Consider the following 24,846-nt stretch of genomic DNA (forward strand, 5'->3'; position numbering starts at 1 on the left):
GGGATCGGATGGGATGGGATGGGATGGAATGGGATGGGATGGGGTGGGATTGGTTGGGATGGGATGGGATCCCTGGGATGGGAACGGATGGGATCCCTGGGATGGGATGGCATCAATGGGATGGGATCCCTGGGATGGGATGGGATCCCTGGAATGGGATGGGATGGGATTCCTGGGATGGGATGGGATGGGATCCCTGGAATGGGATCCCTGGGATAGTATGGGATTGCTGCGATGGGATCGAATCCCTGGGATGGCATCCTTGAGATGGGATGGGATCTCTGACATGGGATCCCTGGGATGGGATGTGATCCCTGGGATGAGATGGGATGGGATGGAATGGGATGGGATCCCAGGGATGGGATGGGATCCCTGGGATGTTATCCCTGGGATGGGATGGGATGGGATGGGATGGAATGGGATGGGATCCCTGGGATGGGATGGGATGGGGTGGGATGTTATCCCTGGGATGGGATGGGATCCCTGGGATGGGATGGGATGGGATGGGAAGGGATGGGATAGGATGGGATGGGATGGGATGCGATGGGATTGGATGGGATGGGATGGGATCCCTGGGATGGGATGGAACGGGATGGGATCCCTGGGATGGGATGGGATGGGATGGGATGGCATCCCTGGGATGGGATGGGATCCCTGGGATGGGATCCCTTGGATGGGATCCATGGGATGGGATGGGTTGGGATGGGTTGGGAACCGTTGGATGGAATCTTATGGGATCCCTGGGATGAGATGGGATGGGATTGGATCCCTGGGATGGGATGAGATGGGATCCTAGCGATGGGATCCCTGGAATGTGATCCCTCGTATGGGATGGGATCCCTGGGATGGGATGGAATCCCTGGGATGGGATCCCGGGGATGGAATGGGATGGGATGGGATGGGATGGGATTGGAAGGGATGGGATGGGATGGGAAGGGATGGGATGGGATCCCTGGGATGGCATGGGATGGGATCGGATGGGATGGGATGGGATGGAATGGGATGGGATGGGGTGGGATTGGTGGGGATGGGATGGGATCCCTGGGATGGGAACGGATGGGATCCCTAGGATGGGATGGGATCCCTGGGATGGGATCCCTGGGATGGGATGGGATCCCTGGGATGGGATGTGTTCACTGGCATGGGACGGGATCCCTGGAATGGGATGGGATGGGATTCCTGGGATGGGATGGGATGGGATCCCTGGAATGGGATCCCTGGGATAGTATGGGATTGCTGCGATGGGATCGAATCCCCGGGATGGCATCCTTGAGATGGGATGGGATATCTGACATGGGATCCCTGGGATGGGATGTGATCCCTGGGATGAGACGGGATGGGATGGGATCCCAGGGATGGGATGGGATCCCTGGGATGTTATCCCTGGGATGGGATGGGATCCCTGGGATGTTATCCCTGGGACGGGATGGGATCCCTGGGATTGGATGGGATGGGAAGGGATTGGATGGGATCCCTGGGATTGGATAGGATCCCTGGGATGGGATAGGATCCCTGGGATGGGATCGGATGGGATGGGATGGGATGGAATGGGTTGGGATGGAATGGGATCCCTGGGATGGTACGGAATGTGATCCCTGGGATGGGATGGGATACCTGGTATGGGATCCCTGGGATGGGATGGAATGGGATGGGATGGGATGGGGTAGGATGGGATGGGACGGGATGGGATGGGACAGGATGGGATGGGATGGGATCCGTGCGATGGGATGGGATCCCTGGGATGGGATCTCTGGGATCGGATGGGATCGATGGGATCGGATGAGTTGGGATGGGATGGAATCCCGGGGATGGGGACCCGGGGATGGCATGGGATCGATGGGATGGGATGGGTTGGGATGGGATGGAATCCCTGGGATGGGGACCCGGGGATGGGATGGGATCCCTGGGATGGGATCCCTGGGATGGGATGGGATGGGATGGGATGGGATGGGATTGGATGGGATGGGATGGGAGGGATACCTGGGATGGGATGGGATGGGATGGGCTCTTTGGGATGGGATGGGATCCCTGGGTTGGGATATCTGGGATGGGATGTGATGGGACGGGATGGGATGGGATGGGGTGGGAAGGGATGGGATGGGCTACAATGGGATGGGATGGGATGGGATGGGATGGGAAGGGATGGGATGGGATAGAAAGGGATGGGATGGGATCCCTTGGATGGGATGGGATCCCTGGGATGGCATGGGATGGGATGGGATGGGATGGGATGGGATGGGATGGGATGGGATGGGATGGGGTGGGATGGGATTGGTTGGGATGGGTTTGGATGGGACGGGATCCCTGGGATGGGATGGGATGGGATGGGATGGGATGCCATGGCATGGGATCCGCGGGATGAGATGGGATGGGATGGGATGGGATGGGATGGGATGGGATGGGATGGGATTGGATGGGATGGGATCGGATGGGATCCCTGGGATGGGATGGGATGGGATCCCTCGGATGGGATATCTGGGATGGGATGTGATGGGACGGGATGGGATGGGGTGGGAAGGGATGGGATGGGCTACAATGGGATGGGATGGGATGGGATGGTATCCTTGGATGGGATGGAATGGGATCCCTGAGATGGGATGCGATCCCTGGGATGGGATGGGATGGGATGGAATGGGATGGGATCCCTGGAATGGGATGGGATCCCTGGGATGGGATGGAATCCCTGGGATGGGATCCCGGGGATGGAATGGGATGGGATGGGATCCCTGGGATGGGATGGGATGGGATGGGATGGGAAGGGATGGCATGGGATGGGAAGGGAGGGGACGGGAACCCCGGGATGGGATGGGATCCCTGGGATGGCATGGGATGGGATCGGATGGGATGGGATGGGATGGAATGGGATGGGATGGGGTGGGATGGGATTGGTTGGGATGGGATGCGATCCCTGGGATGATATGGGATGGGATGGGATGGGATCCCTGGGATGGGATGGGATCCATGGGATGGGATGGTTTGGGATAGGATTTCTGGGATTGGATCCCTGGGATGAGATGGGATCCCTGGGATGGGATCCCTGGGATGGGATGGGATGGGATGGGATCCCTGGGATGTTATGGGATCCGTGGGATGTGATGGGATGGGATTCCTGGGATGGGAATGGGTGGGATGGGATGGGATGGGATGGGATGGGATGGGATGGGATCCCTGGGATGGGATACCTGGGATGGGAATGGGTGGGATGGGATGGGATCGGATGGGATTGGATGGGATGGGATGGGATCCCTGGGATGGGATGGGATGCGATGGGATTGGATGGGATCCCTGGGATGGGATCGGATGGGATCCCTGGGATGGGATGGGATGGGATGGGATGGGATGGGATGGGATGGGATGGGATCCTTGGGATGGGATCCCTGGGATGGCTTAGGATGGGATTGGATGGGATGGGATGGGATCCCTGGGATGGGATGGGATCCCTGGGATGGGATGTGTTCACTGGGATGGGATGGGATCCCTGGAATGGGATGGGATGGGATGGGATGGGATGGGATGGCATCCCTGGGATGGGATGGGATCCCTGGGATTGGATCCCTCGGATGGGATCCATGGGATGGGATGGGTTGGGATGGGTTGGGAACCGTTGGATGGGATCTTATGGGATCCCTGGGATGAGATGGGATGGGATTGGATCCCTGGGATGGGATGAGATGGGATCCTAGCGATGGGATCCCTGGAATGTGATCCCTCATATGGGATGGGATCCCTGGGATGGGATGGAATCCCTGGGATGGGATCCCGGGGATGGAATGGGATGGGATGGGATGGGATGGGATGTGATGGGATGGGATGGGGTGGGATTGGTTGGGATGGGATGGGATCCCTGGGATGGGAACGGATGGGATCCCTGGGATGGGATGGCATCAATGGGATGGGATCCCTGGGATGGGATGGGATCCCTGGAATGGGATGGGATGGGATTCCTGGGATGGGATGGGATGGGATCCCTGGAATGGGATCCCTGGGATAGTATGGGATTGCTGCGATGGGATCGAATCCCTGGGATGGCATCCTTGAGATGGGATGGGATCTCTGACATGGGATCCCTGGGATGGGATGTGATCCCTGGGATGAGATGGGATGGGATGGAATGGGATGGGATCCCAGGGATGGGATGGGATCCCTGGGATGTTATCCCTGGGATGGGATGGGATCCCTGGGATGTTATCCCTGGGACGGGATGGGATCCCTGGGATTGGATGGGATGGGAAGGGATTGGATGGGATCCCTGGGATTGGATAGGATCCCTGGGATGGGATAGGATCCCTGGGATGGGATCGGATGGGATGGGATGGGATGGAATGGGTTGGGATGGAATGGGATCCCTGGGATGGTACGGAATGTGATCCCTGGGATGGGATGGGATACCTGGTATGGGATCCCTGGGATGGGATGGAATGGGATGGGATGGGATGGGATGGGATGGGATGGGGTAGGATGGGATGGGACGGGATGGGATGGGATGGGATCCGTGCGATGGGATGGGATCCCTGGGATGGGATCTCTGGGATCGGATGGGATCGATGGGATCGGATGAGTTGGGATGGGATGGAATCCCGGGGATGGGGACCCGGGGATGGCATGGGATCGATGGGATGGGATGGGTTGGGATGGGATGGAATCCCTGGGATGGGGACCCGGGGATGGGATGGGATCCCTGGGATGGGATCCCTGGGATGGGATGGGATGGGATGGGATGGGATGGGATGGGATGGGATGGGATGGGATGGGTTGGGATGGGATTGGATGGGATGGGATGGGAGGGATACCTGGGATGGGATGGGATGGGATGGGCTCCCTGGGATGGGATGGGATCCCTGGGTTGGGATATCTGGGATGGGATGTGATGGGACGGGATGGGATGGGATGGGGTGGGAAGGGATGGGATGGGCTACAATGGGATGGGATGGGATGGGATGGGATGGGATGGGAAGGGATGGGATGGGATAGAAAGGGATGGGATGGGATCCCTTGGATGGGATGGGATCCCTGGGATGGCATGGGATGGGATGGGATGGGATGGGATGGGATGGGATGGGGTGGGATGGGATTGGTTGGGATGGGTTTGGATGGGACGGCATCCCTGGGATGGGATGGGATGGGATGGGATGCCATGGCATGGGATCCGCGGGATGAGATGGGATGGGATGGGATGGGATGGGATGGGATGGGATGGGATGGGATGGGATGGGATGGGATGGGATGGGATGGGATTGGATGGGATGGGATCGGATGGGATCCCTGGGATGGGATGGAATCCCTGGGATGGGATCCCGGGGATGGAATGGGATGGGATGGGATGGGATGGGATGGGATGGGGTGGGATTGGAAGGGATGGGATGGGATGGGAAGGGATGGGATGGGATCCCTGGGATGGCATGGGATGGGATGGGATGGGATGGGATGGAATGGGATGGGATGGGGTGGGATTGGTGGGGATGGGATGGGATCCCTGGGATGGGAACGGATGGGATCCCTAGGATGGGATGGGATCCCTGGGATGGGATCCCTGGGATGGGATGGGATCCCTGGGATGGGATGTGTTCACTGGCATGGGACGGGATCCCTGGAATGGGATGGGATGGGATTCCTGGGATGGGATGGGATGGGATCCCTGGAATGGGATCCCTGGGATAGTATGGGATTGCTGCGATGGGATCGAATCCCCGGGATGGCATCCTTGAGATGGGATGGGATATCTGACATGGGATCCCTGGGATGGGATGTGATCCCTGGGATGAGACGGGATGGGATGGGATCCCAGGGATGGGATGGGATCCCTGGGATGTTATCCCTGGGATGGGATGGGATCCCTGGGATGTTATCCCTGGGACGGGATGGGATCCCTGGGATTGGATGGGATGGGAAGGGATTGGATGGGATCCCTGGGATTGGATAGGATCCCTGGGATGGGATAGGATCCCTGGGATGGGATCGGATGGGATGGGATGGGATGGAATGGGTTGGGATGGAATGGGATCCCTGGGATGGTACGGAATGTGATCCCTGGGATGGGATGGGATACCTGGTATGGGATCCCTGGGATGGGATGGAATGGGATGGGATGGGATGGGATGGGATGGGGTAGGATGGGATGGGACGGGATGGGATGGGATGGGATCCGTGCGATGGGATGGGATCCCTGGGATGGGATCTCTGGGATCGGATGGGATCGATGGGATCGGATGAGTTGGGATGGGATGGAATCCCGGGGATGGGGACCCGGGGATGGCATGGGATCGATGGGATGGGATGGGTTGGGATGGGATGGAATCCCTGGGATGGGGACCCGGGGATGGGATGGGATCCCTGGGATGGGATCCCTGGGATGGGATGGGATGGGATGGGATGGGATGGGATGGGATGGGATGGGATGGGTTGGGATGGGATTGGATGGGATGGGATGGGAGGGATACCTGGGATGGGATGGGATGGGATGGGCTCCCTGGGATGGGATGGGATCCCTGGGTTGGGATATCTGGGATGGGATGTGATGGGACGGGATGGGATGGGATGGGGTGGGAAGGGATGGGATGGGCTACAATGGGATGGGATGGGATGGGATGGGATGGGATGGGATGGGAAGGGATGGGATGAGATAGAAAGGGATGGGATGGGATCCCTTGGATGGGATGGGATCCCTGGGATGGCATGGGATGGGATGGGATGGGATGGGATGGGATGGGATGGGATGGGATGGGGTGGGATGGGATTGGTTGGGATGGGTTTGGATGGGACGGGATCCCTGGGATGGGATGGGATGGGATGGGATGCCATGGCATGGGATCCGCGGGATGAGATGGGATGGGATGGGATGGGATGGGATGGGATGGGATGGGATGGGATGGGATGGGATTGGATGGGATGGGATCGGATGGGATCCCTGGGATGGGATGGGATGGGATCCCTCGGATGGGATATCTGGGATGGGATGTGATGGGACGGGATGGGATGGGGTGGGAAGGGATGGGATGGGCTACAATGGGATGGGATGGGATGGGATGGTATCCTTGGATGGGATGGAATGGGATCCCTGAGATGGGATGCGATCCCTGGGATGGGATGGGATTGGATGGGATGGCATGGGTTGGGATGGGTTGGGAACCCTGGGATGGGATGTTATGGGATCCCTGGGATGAGATGGGATGGGATTGGATCCCTGGGATGGGATGAGATGGGATCCCAGGGATGGGATCCCTGTGATGGGATCCCTGGAATGGGATGGGATGGGATGGGATGGGATGGAAAGGGATGGGATGGGATCCCTGGGATGAAATAAGATCCCTGGGATGGGATGGGATCCCTGGGATGGCATGGGATGGGAAGGGATGGGATGAGGTGGGATGGGATTGGTTGGAATGGGATGGGATCCCTGAGATGGGATGTGTTCACTGGGATGGGATGGGATCCCTGGAATGGGATGGGATGGGATGGGATGGGATGGGATGGGATTCCTGGGATGGGAATGGGTGGGATGGGATGGGATGGGATGGGATGGGATCCCTGGGATGGGATACCTGGGATGGGATAGGATGGGATTGGATGGGATGGGATGGGATCCCTGGGATGGGATGGGATGCGATGGGATTGGATGGGATCCCTGGGATGGGATCGGATGGGATCCCTGGGATGGGATGGGATGGAATGGGATGGAATGGGATCCCTGGGATGGTACGGAATGGGATCCCTGGGATGGGATGGGATACCTGGTATGGGATCCCTGGGATGGGATTGTATGGGATGGGATCCGTGGGATGGGATGTGATGGGATGGGATGGGATGAGATGGGATGGGATGGGATGGGATGGGATGGGATGGGATGGGATGGGATGGGATGGGATGGGATGGGATGGGATGGGGTGGGATGGGATGGGATGGGTTTGGATGGGACGGGATCCCTGGGATGGGATGGGATGAGATGGGATGGGATGGGATGGGATCCCTGGGTTGGGATTGGTTGGGATGGTATCCCTGGGATGGTGTCACTGGGATGGGATGGGATGGGATGGGATGGGATTGGATGGGATGGGGTGGGATGGTATGGGATTGGCTACAATCGGTTGGGATGGGATGGGATCGATGGGATGGGATGGGATGGAATGGGATCCCTGGGCTGGTATGGAATGGGATCCATGGGATGGGATGGGATACCTGGTATGGGATCCCTAGGATGGGATGGGATGGGATGGGATGGGATGGGGTAGGATGGGATGGGATGGGATGGGATGGGATGGCATTCCTGCGATGGGATGGGATCCCTGCGATGGGATCTCTGGGATCGCATGGTATCCAGGGGATGGGATGGGTTGGGATGGAATCCCTGGGCTGGGGTCCCGGGGATGGGATGGGATGGGATGGGATCCCTGGGATGGGATGGCATGGGATCCCTGGGATGGGATGGGATCCCTGGGATGGGATACCTGAAATGTGATCCCTCGTATGGGATGGGATCCCTGGAATGGGATGGAATCCCTGGGATGGGATCCCTGGGATGGGATGGGATTCCTGGGATGGGATCCCGGGGATGGGATGGGATGGGATCCCTGGGATGGCAGGGTATTCCTCGGTTAGGAGTACGTCCCTGGGATGGAATGGGATGGGATGGGATTTCATGGGATGGGATGGGATGGGATGGCATCCCTGGGATGGGATGGGATGGCATCCCTGGTATGGGATCCCTGGGATGGGATGCGATGGGACGGGATGGGATGGGGTGGGAAGGGATGGGATGGGCTACAGTGGGAAGGGATGGGATGGGATGGGATGGGATAGGATCGCTGGGATTGGATCCCTGGGATGAGATGGGAACCCTGGGATGGGATCCCTGGGATGGGATGGGATGGGGTGGGATGGGATGGGATGGAATGGAAAGGGATGGGATGGGATTGGATGGGATGGCATGGGTTGGGATCGGTTGGGAACCCTGGGATGTGATGGGATGGGACTTGATCCCTGGGATGGGATGAGATGGGATCCCAGGGATGGGATCCCTCGAATGTTATCCCTCGTATGGGATGGGATCCCTGGGATGGGATGGAATCCCTGGGATGGGATGGGTTGGGATGGGATGGGATCCCTGGGATGGGATGGGATCCCTGGAATGGGATCCCTGGAATGGGATCCCAGGGATGGGATGGGATGGGATTGGATGGGATGGGATGGGATGGGATGGGATCCCTGCGCTGGGATGGGATCGGATGGGATGGGATCCCTGGGATGGGATCGGATGGGATGGGATGGGATATGCTGGGATCCCTGGGATGGAATCCCTGGGATAGGATGGGATCCCTGGAACGGGTTGGGATGGGTTGGAATGGGATGGGATCCCTGGGATGGGATGGGATCCCTGGGATGGGATCCATGGGATGGGTTACTTGGGAAGGGATAGGATCCCTGGGATGGGAGAGGATGGGATGGGATGGGATGGGATGGGATGGGATGGGATGGGATGGGATGGGATGGGTTGGGATGGGATGGGATGGGATGGGATGGGTTGGGATGGGATGGGATCCCTGGGATGGGATCCCTGGAATGAGATCCCTCGTATGGGATGGGATCCCTGGGATGGGATGGGATTCCTGGGATGGGATGGAATCCCTGGGATGGGATCCCTGGGATGGGATCCCTGGGAAGGGATCCCGGGGATGGGATGGGATGGGCTCCCTGGGATGGGATGGAATCCCTGGGATGGGATAGCTGGAATGTGATTGGAACCCTGGAATGGGATGGGATCCCTGGGATGGTATGGAATCCCTAGGATGGTATGGAATCCCTGGGATGGGATGGGATGGTATCCCTGGGATGGTATACATGGGATGGGATCGGATGGGATTGGATGGGATGGGATCGAATGGGATGGGATGGGCTAGAATGGGTTGGAATGGGATGGGATCGATGGGATGGGAGGGGAGGGGATGGGATGGAATGGGATGGGATGGGATCCCTGGGATGGGATCGGATGGGATGGGATGGGAAGGGCTGGGATCCCTGGGATGGAATCCCTGGGATAGGGTGGGATCCCTGGAACGGGTTGGGATGGGTTGGAACGGGATGGGATCCCTGGGATGGGATGGGATGCCTGGGATGGGATCCATGGGATGGGTTACTTGGGATGGGATAGGATCCCTGGGATGGGATGGGATGGGTTGGGATGGGATGGGATCCCTGGGATGGGATGGGATCCCTGGGATAGGATCCCTGGAATGAGATCCCTCGTATGGGATGGGATCCCTGGGATGGGATGGGATTCCTGGGATGGGATGGAATCCCTGGGATGGGATCCCTGGGATGGGATGGGATCCCTTGGAAGGGATCCCGGGGATGGGATGGGATCCCTGGGATGGGAGCAGATCCCTGGGATGGGATGGGATGGGATGGGATGGGATGGGATGGGATGGGATGGGATGGGATAGGATGGGATGGGATGGGATGGGATGGGATGGGATGGGATGGGATGGGATGGGATGGGATGGGATGGGATGGGACGGGACTTGATGGGATGGGATGGGATCCCGGGGTTGGGATGGGATCCCTGCATTGGGATGGGTTTGGCTGGGATGGGATCCCGGGGATGGGATCCCGGGGATGGGATAGGATCCCTGGGATGGGATAGGATCCCTGGGATGGGATCGGATGGGATGGGATGGAATGGGATGGGATGGAATGGGATCCCTGGGATGGTACGGAATGTGATCCCTGGGATGGGATGGGGTAGGATGGGATGGGACGGGATAGGATGGGATGGGATCCCTGCGATGGGATGGGATCCCTGGGATGGGATCTCTGGGATCGGATGGGATCGATGGGATGGGATGGGTTGGGATGGGATGGAATCCCGGGGATGGGGACCCGGGGATGGGATGGGATCGATGGGATGTGATGGGTTGGGATGGGATGGAATCCCTGGGATGGGGACCCGGGGATGGGATGGGATCCCTGGGATGGGATCCGTGGGATGGGATGGGATGGGAAGGGATGGGATTGGATGGGATGGGAGGGATACCTGGGATGGGATGGGATGGGCTCCCTGGGATGGGATGGGATGGGATCCCTGGGATGGGATATCTGGGATGGGATGTGATGGGACGGGATGCCATGGCATGGGATCCGTGGGATGAGATGGGATGGGATGGGATGGGATGGGATGGGATTGGATGGGATGGGATCGGATGGGATCCCTGGGATGGGATCGGATGGGATCCCTGGGATGGGATGGGATGGGATCCCTGGGATGGGATGGGATGGGATGGGATATCTGGGATGGGATGTGATGGGACGGGATGGGATGGGATGTGGTGGGAAGGGATGGGATGGTCTACAATGGGATGGGATGGGATGGGATGGGATGGTGTCCTTGGATGGGATGGAATGGGATCCCTGAGATGGGATGCGATCCCTGGGATGGGATGGGATTGGATGGGATGGCATGGGTTGGGATGGGTTGGGAACCCTGGGATGGGATGTTATGGGATCCCTGGGATGAGATGGGATGGGATTGGATCCCTGGGATGGGATGAGATGGGATCCCAGGGATGGGATCCCTGTGATGTGATCCCTGGGATGGGATGGGATGGGATGGGATGGGATGGGATGGGATGGGATGGGATGGGATGGGATGGGATGGGATGGGATGGGAAGGGATGGGATGGGATGGAAAGGGATGGGATGGGATCCCTGGGATGAAATAAGATCCCTGGGATGGGATGGGATCCCTGGGATGGCATGGGATGGGAAGGGATGGGATGGGATGGGGTAGGAAGGGATTGGTGGGAATGGGATGGGATCCCTGGGATGGGATCGGTTGGGCTCCCTGGGATGGGATGGGATGGGATCCCTGGGATGGCATGGGATCCCTGAGATGGGATGTGTTCACTGGGATGGGATGGGATCCCTGGAATGGGATGGGATGGGATGGGATGGGATGGGATGGGATTCCTGGGATGGGAATGGGTGGGATGGGATGGGATGGGATGGGATGGGATCCCTGGGATGGGATACCTGGGATGGGATAGGATGGGATTGGATGGGATGGGATGGGATCCCTGGGATGGGATGGGATGCGATGGGATTGGATGGGATCCCTGGGATGGGATCGGATGGGATCCCTGGGATGGGATGGGATGGAATGGGATGGAATGGGATCCCTGGGATGGTACGGAATGGGATCCCTGGGATGGGATGGGATACCTGGTATGGGATCCCTGGGATGGGATTGTATGGGATGGGATCCGTGGGATGGGATGTGATGGGATGGGATGGGATGAGATGGGATGGGATGGGATGGGATGGGATGGGATGGGATGGGATGGGATGGGATGGGATGGGATGGGATGGGGTGGGATGGGATGGGATGGGTTTGGATGGGACGGGATCCCTGGGATGGGATGGGATGAGATGGGATGGGATGGGATGGGATCCCTGGGTTGGGATTGGTTGGGATGGTATCCCTGGGATGGTGTCACTGGGATGGGATGGGATGGGATGGGATGGGATTGGATGGGATGGGGTGGGATGGTATGGGATTGGCTACAATCGGTTGGGATGGGATGGGATCGATGGGATGGGATGGGATGGAATGGGATCCCTGGGCTGGTATGGAATGGGATCCATGGGATGGGATGGGATACCTGGTATGGGATCCCTAGGATGGGATGGGATGGGATGGGATGGGATGGGATGGGGTAGGATGGGATGGGATGGGATGGGATGGGATGGCATTCCTGCGATGGGATGGGATCCCTGCGATGGGATCTCTGGGATCGCATGGTATCCAGGGGATGGGATGGGTTGGGATGGAATCCCTGGGCTGGGGTCCCGGGGATGGGATGGGATGGGATGGGATCCCTGGGATGGGATGGCATGGGATCCCTGGGATGGGATGGGATCCCTGGGATGGGATACCTGAAATGTGATCCCTCGTATGGGATGGGATCCCTGGAATGGGATGGAATCCCTGGGATGGGATCCCTGGGATGGGATGGGATTCCTGGGATGGGATCCCGGGGATGGGATGGGATGGGATCCCTGGGATGGCAGGGTATTCCTCGGTTAGGAGTACGTCCCTGGGATGGAATGGGATGGGATGGGATTTCATGGGATGGGATGGGATGGGATGGCATCCCTGGGATGGGATGGGATGGCATCCCTGGTATGGGATCCCTGGGATGGGATGCGATGGGACGGGATGGGATGGGGTGGGAAGGGATGGGATGGGCTACAGTGGGAAGGGATGGGATGGGATGGGATGGGATAGGATCGCTGGGATTGGATCCCTGGGATGAGATGGGAACCCTGGGATGGGATCCCTGGGATGGGATGGGATGGGGTGGGATGGGATGGGATGGAATGGAAAGGGATGGGATGGGATTGGATGGGATGGCATGGGTTGGGATCGGTTGGGAACCCTGGGATGTGATGGGATGGGACTTGATCCCTGGGATGGGATGAGATGGGATCCCAGGGATGGGATCCCTCGAATGTTATCCCTCGTATGGGATGGGATCCCTGGGATGGGATGGAATCCCTGGGATGGGATGGGTTGGGATGGGATGGGATCCCTGGGATGGGATGGGATCCCTGGAATGGGATCCCTGGAATGGGATCCCAGGGATGGGATGGGATGGGATTGGATGGGATGGGATGGGATGGGATGGGATCCCTGCGCTGGGATGGGATCGGATGGGATGGGATCCCTGGGATGGGATCGGATGGGATGGGATGGGATATGCTGGGATCCCTGGGATGGAATCCCTGGGATAGGATGGGATCCCTGGAACGGGTTGGGATGGGTTGGAATGGGATGGGATCCCTGGGATGGGATGGGATCCCTGGGATGGGATCCATGGGATGGGTTACTTGGGAAGGGATAGGATCCCTGGGATGGGAGAGGATGGGATGGGATGGGATGGGATGGGATGGGATGGGATGGGATGGGATGGGATGGGTTGGGATGGGATGGGATGGGATGGGATGGGTTGGGATGGGATGGGATCCCTGGGATGGGATCCCTGGAATGAGATCCCTCGTATGGGATGGGATCCCTGGGATGGGATGGGATTCCTGGGATGGGATGGAATCCCTGGGATGGGATCCCTGGGATGGGATCCCTGGGAAGGGATCCCGGGGATGGGATGGGATGGGCTCCCTGGGATGGGATGGAATCCCTGGGATGGGATAGCTGGAATGTGATTGGAACCCTGGAATGGGATGGGATCCCTGGGATGGTATGGAATCCCTAGGATGGTATGGAATCCCTGGGATGGGATGGGATGGTATCCCTGGGATGGTATACATGGGATGGGATCGGATGGGATTGGATGGGATGGGATCGAATGGGATGGGATGGGCTAGAATGGGTTGGAATGGGATGGGATCGATGGGATGGGAGGGGAGGGGATGGGATGGAATGGGATGGGATGGGATCCCTGGGATGGGATCGGATGGGATGGGATGGGAAGGGCTGGGATCCCTGGGATGGAATCCCTGGGATAGGGTGGGATCCCTGGAACGGGTTGGGATGGGTTGGAACGGGATGGGATCCCTGGGATGGGATGGGATGCCTGGGATGGGATCCATGGGATGGGTTACTTGGGATGGGATAGGATCCCTGGGATGGGATGGGATGGGTTGGGATGGGATGGGATCCCTGGGATGGGATGGGATCCCTGGGATAGGATCCCTGGAATGAGATCCCTCGTATGGGATGGGATCCCTGGGATGGGATGGGATTCCTGGGATGGGATGGAATCCCTGGGATGGGATCCCTGGGATGGGATGGGATCCCTTGGAAGGGATCCCGGGGATGGGATGGGATCCCTGGGATGGGAGCAGATCCCTGGGATGGGATGGGATGGGATGGGATGGGATGGGATGGGATGGGATGGGATGGGATAGGATGGGATGGGATGGGATGGGATGGGATGGGATGGGATGGGATGGGATGGGATGGGATGGGATGGGATGGGACGGGACTTGATGGGATGGGATGGGATCCCGGGGTTGGGATGGGATCCCTGCATTGGGATGGGTTTGGCTGGGATGGGATCCCGGGGATGGGATCCCGGGGATGGGATAGGATCCCTGGGATGGGATAGGATCCCTGGGATGGGATCGGATGGGATGGGATGGAATGGGATGGGATGGAATGGGATCCCTGGGATGGTACGGAATGTGATCCCTGGGATGGGATGGGGTAGGATGGGATGGGACGGGATAGGATGGGATGGGATCCCTGCGATGGGATGGGATCCCTGGGATGGGATCTCTGGGATCGGATGGGATCGATGGGATGGGATGGGTTGGGATGGGATGGAATCCCGGGGATGGGGACCCGGGGATGGGATGGGATCGATGGGATGTGATGGGTTGGGATGGGATGGAATCCCTGGGATGGGGACCCGGGGATGGGATGGGATCCCTGGGATGGGATCCGTGGGATGGGATGGGATGGGAAGGGATGGGATTGGATGGGATGGGAGGGATACCTGGGATGGGATGGGATGGGCTCCCTGGGATGGGATGGGATGGGATCCCTGGGATGGGATATCTGGGATGGGATGTGATGGGACGGGATGCCATGGCATGGGATCCGTGGGATGAGATGGGATGGGATGGGATGGGATGGGATGGGATTGGATGGGATGGGATCGGATGGGATCCCTGGGATGGGATGGGATGGGATCCCTGGGATGGGATGGGATGGGATGGGATATCTGGGATGGGATGTGATGGGACGGGATGGGATGGGATGTGGTGGGAAGGGATGGGATGGTCTACAATGGGATGGGATGGGATGGGATGGGATGGTGTCCTTGGATGGGATGGAATGGGATCCCTGAGATGGGATGCGATCCCTGGGATGGGATGGGATTGGATGGGATGGCATGGGTTGGGATGGGTTGGGAACCCTGGGATGGGATGTTATGGGATCCCTGGGATGAGATGGGATGGGATTGGATCCCTGGGATGGGATGAGATGGGATCCCAGGGATGGGATCCCTGTGATGTGATCCCTGGGATGGGATGGGATGGGATGGGATGGGATGGGATGGGATGGGATGGGATGGGATGGGATGGGATGGGATGGGAAGGGATGGGATGGGATGGAAAGGGATGGGATGGGATCCCTGGGATGAAATAAGATCCCTGGGATGGGATGGGATCCCTGGGATGGCATGGGATGGGAAGGGATGGGATGGGATGGGGTAGGAAGGGATTGGTGGGAATGGGATGGGATCCCTGGGATGGGATCGGTTGGGCTCCCTGGGATGGGATGGGATGGGATCCCTGGGATGGCATGGGATCCCTGAGATGGGATGTGTTCACTGGGATGGGATGGGATCCCTGGAATGGGATGGGATGGGATGGGATGGGATGGGATTCCTGGGATGGGATGGGATGGGATCCCTGGAATGGGATCCCTGGGATAGTATGGGATTCCTGCATTGGAATCGAATCCCTGGGATGGCATCCGTGAGATGGGATGGGATCTCTGACATGGGATCCCTGGGATGGGATGTGATCCCTGGGATGAGATGGGATGGGATGGAATGGGATGGGATCCCTGGAATGGGATGGGATCCCTGGGATGTTATCCCTGGGATGGGATGGGATCCCTGGGATGGGATGGAATCCCTGCGATGGGATCCCGGGGATGGAATGGGATGGGATGGGATCCCTGGGATGGGATGGGATGGGATGGGATGGGATGGGATGGGATGGGATGGGATGGGAAGGGATGGCATGGGATGGGAAGGGAGGGGACGGGAACCCCGGGATGGGATGGGATCCCTGGGATGGCATGGGATGGGATCGGATGGGATGGGATGGGATGGGATGGGATGGAATGGGATGGGATGGGGTGGGATGGGATTGGTTGGGATGGGATGCGATCCCTGGGATGATATGGGATGGGATGGGATGGGATCCCTGGGATGGGATGGGATCCACGGGATGGGATGGTTTGGGATAGGATTTCTGGGATTGGATCCCTGGGATGAGATGGGATCCCTGGGATGGGATCCCTGGGATGGGATGGGATGGGATCCCTGGGATGTTATGGGATCCGTGGGATGTGATGGGATGGGATTCCTGGGATGGGAATGGGTGGGATGGGATGGGATGGGATGGGATGGGATGGGATCCCTGGGATGGGATACCTGGGATGGGAATGGGTGGGATGGGATGGGATCGGATGGGATTGGATGGGATGGGATGGGATCCCTGGGATGGGATGGGATGCGATGGGATTGGATGGGATCCCTGGGATGGGATCGGATGGGATCCCTGGGATGGGATGGGATGGGATGGGATGGGATCCTTGGGATGGGATCCCTGGGATGGCTTAGAATGGGATTGGATGGGATGGGATGGGATCCCTGGGATGGGATGGGATCCCTGGGATGGGATGTGTTCACTGGGATGGGATGGGATCCCTGGAATGGGATGGGATGGGATGGGATGGGATGGGATGGGATGGGATGGGATGGGATGGCATCCCTGGGATGGGATGGGATCCCTGGGATGGGATCCCTCGGATGGGATCCATGGGATGGGATGGGTTGGGATGGGTTGGGAACCGTTGGATGGGATCTTATGGGATCCCTGGGATGAGATGGGATGGGATTGGATCCCTGGGATGGGATGAGATGGGATCCTAGCCATGGGATCCCTGGAATGTGATCCCTCATATGGGATGGGATCCCTGGGATGGGATGGAATCCCTGGGATGGGATCCCGGGGATGGAATGGGATGGGATGGGATGGGATGGGATGGGATTGGAAGGGATGGGATGGGATGGGAAGGGATGGGATGGGATCCCTGGGATGGGATGGGATCCCTGGGATGGCATGGGATGGGATCGGATGGGATGGGATGGGATGGAATGGGATGGGATGGGGTGGGATTGGTTGGGATGGGATGGGATCCCTGGGATGGGAACGGATGGGATCCCTGGGATGGGATGGCATCAATGGGATGGGATCCCTGGGATGGGATGGGATCCCTGGAATGGGATGGGATGGGATCCCTGGAATGGGATCCCTGGGATAGTATGGGATTGCTGCGATGGGATCGAATCCCTGGGATGGCATCCTTGAGATGGGATGGGATCTCTGACATGGGATCCCTGGGATGGGATGTGATCCCTGGGATGAGATGGGATGGGATGGAATGGGATGGGATCCCAGGGATGGGATGGGATCCCTGGGATGTTATCCCTGGGATGGGATGGGATGGGATGGGATGGAATGGGATGGGATCCCTGGGATGGGATGGGATGGGATGGGATGGGGTGGGATGTTATCCCTGGGATGGGATGGGATCCCTGGGATGGGATGGGATGGGATGGGAAGGGATGGGATAGGATGGGATGGGATGGGATGCGATGGGATTGGATGGGATGGGATGGGATCCCTGGGATGGGATGGAACTGGATGGGATCCCTGGGATGGGATGGGATGGGATGGGATGGCATCCCTGGGATGGGATGGGATCCCTGGGATGGGATCCCTTGGATGGGATCCATGGGATGGGATGGGTTGGGATGGGTTGGGAACCGTTGGATGGAATCTTATGGGATCCCTGGGATGAGATGGGATGGGATTGGATCCCTGGGATGGGATGAGATGGGATCCTAGCGATGGGATCCCTGGAATGTGATCCCTCGTATGGGATGGGATCCCTGGGATGGGATGGAATCCCTGGGATGGGATCCCGGGGATGGAATGGGATGGGATGGGATGTGATGGGATGGGATGGGATGGGATGGGATGGGATTGGAAGGGATGGGATGGGATGGGAAGGGATGGGATGGGATCCCTGGGATGGCATGGGATGGGATCGGATGGGATGGGATGGGATGGAATGGGATGGGATGGGGTGGGATTGGTGGGGATGGGATGGGATCCCTGGGATGGGAACGGATGGGATCCCTAGGATGGGATGGGATCCCTGGGATGGGATCCCTGGGATGGGATGGGATCCCTGGGATGGGATGTGTTCACTGGCATGGGACGGGATCCCTGGAATGGGATGGGATGGGATTCCTGGGATGGGATGGGATGGGATCCCTGGAATGGGATCCCTGGGATAGTATGGGATTGCTGCGATGGGATCGAATCCCCGGGATGGCATCCTTGAGATGGGATGGGATATCTGACATGGGATCCCTGGGATGGGATGTGATCCCTGGGATGAGACGGGATGGGATGGGATCCCAGGGATGGGATGGGATCCCTGGGATGTTATCCCTGGGATGGGATGGGATCCCTGGGATGTTATCCCTGGGACGGGATGGGATCCCTGGGATTGGATGGGATGGGAAGGGATTGGATGGGATCCCTGGGATTGGATAGGATCCCTGGGATGGGATAGGATCCCTGGGATGGGATCGGATGGGATGGGATGGGATGGAATGGGTTGGGATGGAATGGGATCCCTGGGATGGTACGGAATGTGATCCCTGGGATGGGATGGGATACCTGGTATGGGATCCCTGGGATGGGATGGAATGGGATGGGATGGGATGGGGTAGGATGGGATGGGACGGGATGGGATGGGATGGGATCCGTGCGATGGGATGGGATCCCTGGGATGGGATCTCTGGCATCGGATGGGATCGATGGGATCGGATGAGTTGGGATGGGATGGAATCCCGGGGATGGGGACCGTGGATGGCATGGGATAGATGGGATGGGATGGGTTGGGATGGGATAAAATCCCTGGGATGGGGACCCGGGGATGGGATGGGATCCCTGGGATGGGATCCCTGGGATGGGATGGGATGGGATGGGATGGGATGGGATGGGATGGGATGGGATGGGAAGGGATGGGATGGGATAGAAAGGGATGGGATGGGATCCCTTGGATGGGATGGGATCCCTGGGATGGCATGGGATGGGATGGGATGGGATGGGATGGGATGGGATGGGATGGGATGGGATGGGATGGGGTGGGATGGGATTGGTTGGGATGGGTTTGGATGGGACGGGATCCCTGGGATGGGATGGGATGGGATGGGATGCCATGGCATGGGATCCGCGGGATGAGATGGGATGGGATGGGATGGGATGGGATGGGATGGGATGGGATGGGATGGGATGGGATGGGATTGGATGGGATGGGATCGGATGGGATCCCTGGGATGGGATGGGATGGGATCCCTCGGATGGGATATCTGGGATGGGATGTGATGGGACGGGATGGGATGGGATGGGGTGGGAAGGGATGGGATGGGCTACAATGGGATGGGATGGGATGGGATGGTATCCTTGGATGGGATGGAATGGGATCCCTGAGATGGGATGCGATCCCTGGGATGGGATGGGATTGGATGGGATGGCATGGGTTGGGATGGGTTGGGAACCCTGGGATGGGATGTTATGGGATCCCTGGGATGAGATGGGATGGGATTGGATCCCTGGGATGGGATGAGATGGGATCCCAGGGATGGGATCCCTGTGATGGGATCCCTGGAATGGGATGGGATGGGATGGGATGGGATGGGATGGGATGGGATGGGATGGGATGGGATGGGATGGGATGGGATGGGATGGGATGGGATGGGAAGGGATGGGATGGGATGGAAAGGGATGGGATGGGATCCCTGGGATGAAATAAGATCCCTGGGATGGGATGGGATCCCTGGGATGGCATGGGATGCGATGGGATGGGATGGGATGGGATGGGATTCCTGGGATGGGATGGGATGGGATCCCTGGAATGGGATCCCTGGGATAGTATGGGATTCCTGCATTGGAATCGAATCCCTGGGATGGCATTCGTGAGATGGGATGGGATCTCTGACATGGGATCCCTGGGATGGGATGTGTTCACTGGGATGGGATGGAATCCCTCGAATGGGATGGGATGGGATGGGATGGGATGGGATGGGAAGGGATCCCTGGGATGGGATGGGATCCCTGGGATGGGATCCCTGGGATGGGATCCCTGGGATGGGATGGGATGGGATTGGATGGGATGGGATGGGATCCCTGGGATGTTATGGGATCCGTGGGATTTGATGGGATGGGATTCCTGGGATGGGAATGGGTGGGATGGGATGGGATGGGATGGGATGGGATCCCTGGGATGGGATACCTGTGATGGGATCGGATGGGATTGGATGGGATGGGATGGGATCCCTGGGATGTTATGGGATCCGTGGGATGTGATGGGATGGGATTCCTGGGATGGGAATGGGTGGGATGGGATGCGATGGGATGGGATGGGATGGGATCCCTGGGATGGGATACCTGGGATGGGATCGGAGGGGATTGGATGGGATGGGATGGGATCCCTGGGATGGGATGGGATGCGATGGGATTGGATGGGATCCCTGGGATGGGATTGGATGGGATCCCTGGGATGGGATGGGATGGAATGGGATGGAATGGGATCCCTGGGATGGTACGGAATGGGATCCCTGGGATGGGATGGGATACCTGGTATGGGATCCCTGGGATGGGATTGTATGGGATGGGATCCGTGGGATGGGATGTGATGGGATGGGATGGGATGAGATGGGATGGGATGGGATGGGATGGGGTGGGATGGGATGGGATGGGTTTGGATGGGACGGGATCCCTGGGATGGGATGGGATGAGATGGGATGGGATGGGATCCCTGGGTTGGGATTGGTTGGGATGGTATCCCTGGGATGGTGTCACTGGGATGGGATGGGATGGGATGGGATGGGATGGGATGGGATGGGATGGGATGGGATGGGATGGGATTGGATGGGATGGGGTGGGATGGTATGGGATTGGCTACAATCGGTTGGGATGGGATGGGATCGATGGGATGGGATAGGATGGAATGGGATCCCTGGGCTGGTATGGAATGGAATCCATGGGATGGGATGGGATACCTGGTATGGGATCCCTAGGATGGGATGGGATGGGATGGGATGGGATGGGATGGGATGGGATGGGATGGGATGGGATGGGATGGGATGGGATGGGATGGGGTAGGATGGGATGGGATGGGATGGGATGGGATGGGATGGGATGGGATGGGATGGCATTCCTGCGATGGGATGGGATCCCTGGGATGGGATGGGATCCCTGGGATGGGATATCTGGGATGGGATGTGATGGGACGGGATGGGATGGGATGGGGTGGGAAGGGATGGGATGGGCTACAATGGGATGGGATGGGATGGGATGGGATGGGATGGGATGGGATGGGAAGGGATGGGATGGGATAGAAAGGGATGGGATGGGATCCCTGGGATGGGATGGGATCCCTGGGATGGCATGGGATGGGATGGGATGGGATGGGATGGGATGGGATGGGGTGGGATGGGATTGGTTGGGATGGGTTTGGATGGGACGGGATCCCTGGGATGGGATGGGATGGGATGGGATGCCATGGCATGGGATCCGCGGGATGAGATGGGATGGGATGGGATGGGATGGGATGGGATGGGATTGGATGGGATGGGATCGGATGGGATCCCTGGGATGGGATGGGATGGGATCCTTCGGATGGGATATCTGGGATGGGATGTGATGGGACGGGATGGGATGGGATGGGGTGGGAAGGGATGGGATGGGCTACAATGGGATGGGATGGGATGGGATGGTATCCTTGGATGGGATGGAATGGGATCCCTGAGATGGGATGCGATCCCTGGGATGGGATGGGATTGGATGGGATGGCATGGGTTGGGATGGGTTGGGAACCCTGGGATGGGATGTTATGGGATCCCTGGGATGAGATGGGATGGGATTGGATCCCTGGGATGGGATGAGATGGGATCCCAGGGATGGGATCCCTGTGATGGGATCCCTGGAATGGGATGGGATGGGATGGGATGGGATGGGATGGGATGGGATGGGATGGGAAGGGATGGGATGGGATCCCTGGGATGAAATAAGATCCCTGGGATGGGATGGGATCCCTGGGATGGCATGGGATGGGAAGGGATGGGATGGGGTGGGATGGGATTGGTTGGAATGGGATGGGATCCCTGAGATGGGATGTGTTCACTGGGATGGGATGGGATCCCTTGAATGGGATGGGATGGGATGGGATGGGATTCCTGGGATGGGATGGGATGGGATCCCTGGAATGGGATCCCTGGGATAGTATGGGATTCCTGCATTGGAATCGAATCCCTGGGATGGCATTCGTGAGATGGGATGGGATCTCTGACATGGGATCCCTGGGATGGGATGTGTTCACTGGGATGGGATGGAATCCCTCGAATGGGATGGGATGGGATGGGATGGGATGGGAAGGGATCCCTGGGATGGGATGGGATCCCTGGGATGGGATCCCTGGGATGGGATGGGATGGGATGGGATCCCTGGGATGTTATGGGATCCGTGGAATGTGATGGGATGGGATTCCTGGGATGGGAATGGGTGGGATGGGATGGGATGGGATGGGATGGGATGGGATGGGATGGGATCCCTGGGATGTTATGGGATCCGTGGGATGTGATGGGATGGGATTCCTGGGATGGGAATGGGTGGGATGGGATGGGATGGGATGGGATGGGATGGGATGGGATGGGATCCCTGGGATGGGATACCTGGGATGGGATCGGATGGGATTGGATGGGATGGGATGGGATCCCTGGGATGGGATGGGATGGAATGGGATGGAATGGGATCCCTGGGATGGTACGGAATGGGATCCCTGGGATGGGATGGGATACCTGGTATGGGATCCCTGGGATGGGATTGTATGGGATGGTATCCGTGGGATGGGATGTGATGGGATGGGATGGGATGAGATGGGATGGGATGGGATGGGATGGGATGGGATGGGATGGGGTGGGATGGGATGGGATGGGTTTGGATGGGACGGGATCCCTGGGATGGGATGGGATGAGATGGTATCCCTGGGATGGTGTCACTGGGATGGGATGGGATGGGATGGGATGGGATGGGATGGGATGGGATGGGGTGGGATGGTATGGGATTGGCTACAATCGGTTGGGATGGGATGGGATCGATGGGATGGGATGGGATGGAATGGGATCCCTGGGTTGGTATGGAATGGGATCCATGGGATGGGATGGGATACCTGGTATGGGATCCCTAGGATGGGATGGGATGGGATGGGATGGGATGGGATGGGATGGGATGGGGTAGGATGGGATGGGATGGCATTCCTGCGATGGGATGGGATCCCTGCGATGGGATCTCTGGGATCGCATGGTATCCAGGGGATGGGATGGGTTGGGATGGAATCCCTGGGATGGGGTCCCGGGGATGGGATGGGATGGGATGGGATCCCTGGGATGGGATGGCATGGGATCCCTGGGATGGGATGGGATCCCTGGGATGGGATCCCTGAAATGTGATCCCTCGTATGGGATGGGATCCCTGGAATGGGATGGAATCCCTGGGATGGGATCCCTGGGATGGGATGGGATTCCTGGGATGGGATCCCGGGGATGGGATGGGATGGGATCCCTGGGATGGCAGGGTATTCCTGGGTTAGGAGTACGTCCCTGGGATGGAATGGGATGGGATGGGATTTCATGGGATGGGATGGGATGGGATGGCATCCCTGGGATGGGATGGGATGGCATCCCTGGTATGGGATCCCTGGGATGGGATGCGATGGGACGGGATGGGGTGGGAAGGGATGGGATGGGCTACAGTGGGAAGGGATGGGATGGGATGGGATGGGATAGGATCGCTGGGATTGGATCCCTGGGATGAGATGGGAACCCTGGGATGGGATCCCTGGGATGGGATGGGATGGGGTGGGATGGGATGGGATGGAATGGAAAGGGATGGGATGGGATTGGATGGGGTGGCATGGGTTGGGATCGGTTGGGAACCCTGGGATGTGATGGGATGGGACTT

The sequence above is a fragment of the Sturnus vulgaris genome, chromosome W (genome assembly GCF_052056855.1).
Source record: "Sturnus vulgaris isolate bStuVul1 chromosome W, bStuVul1.hap1, whole genome shotgun sequence".
Classification (NCBI taxonomy): Eukaryota; Metazoa; Chordata; class Aves; order Passeriformes; family Sturnidae; genus Sturnus; species Sturnus vulgaris.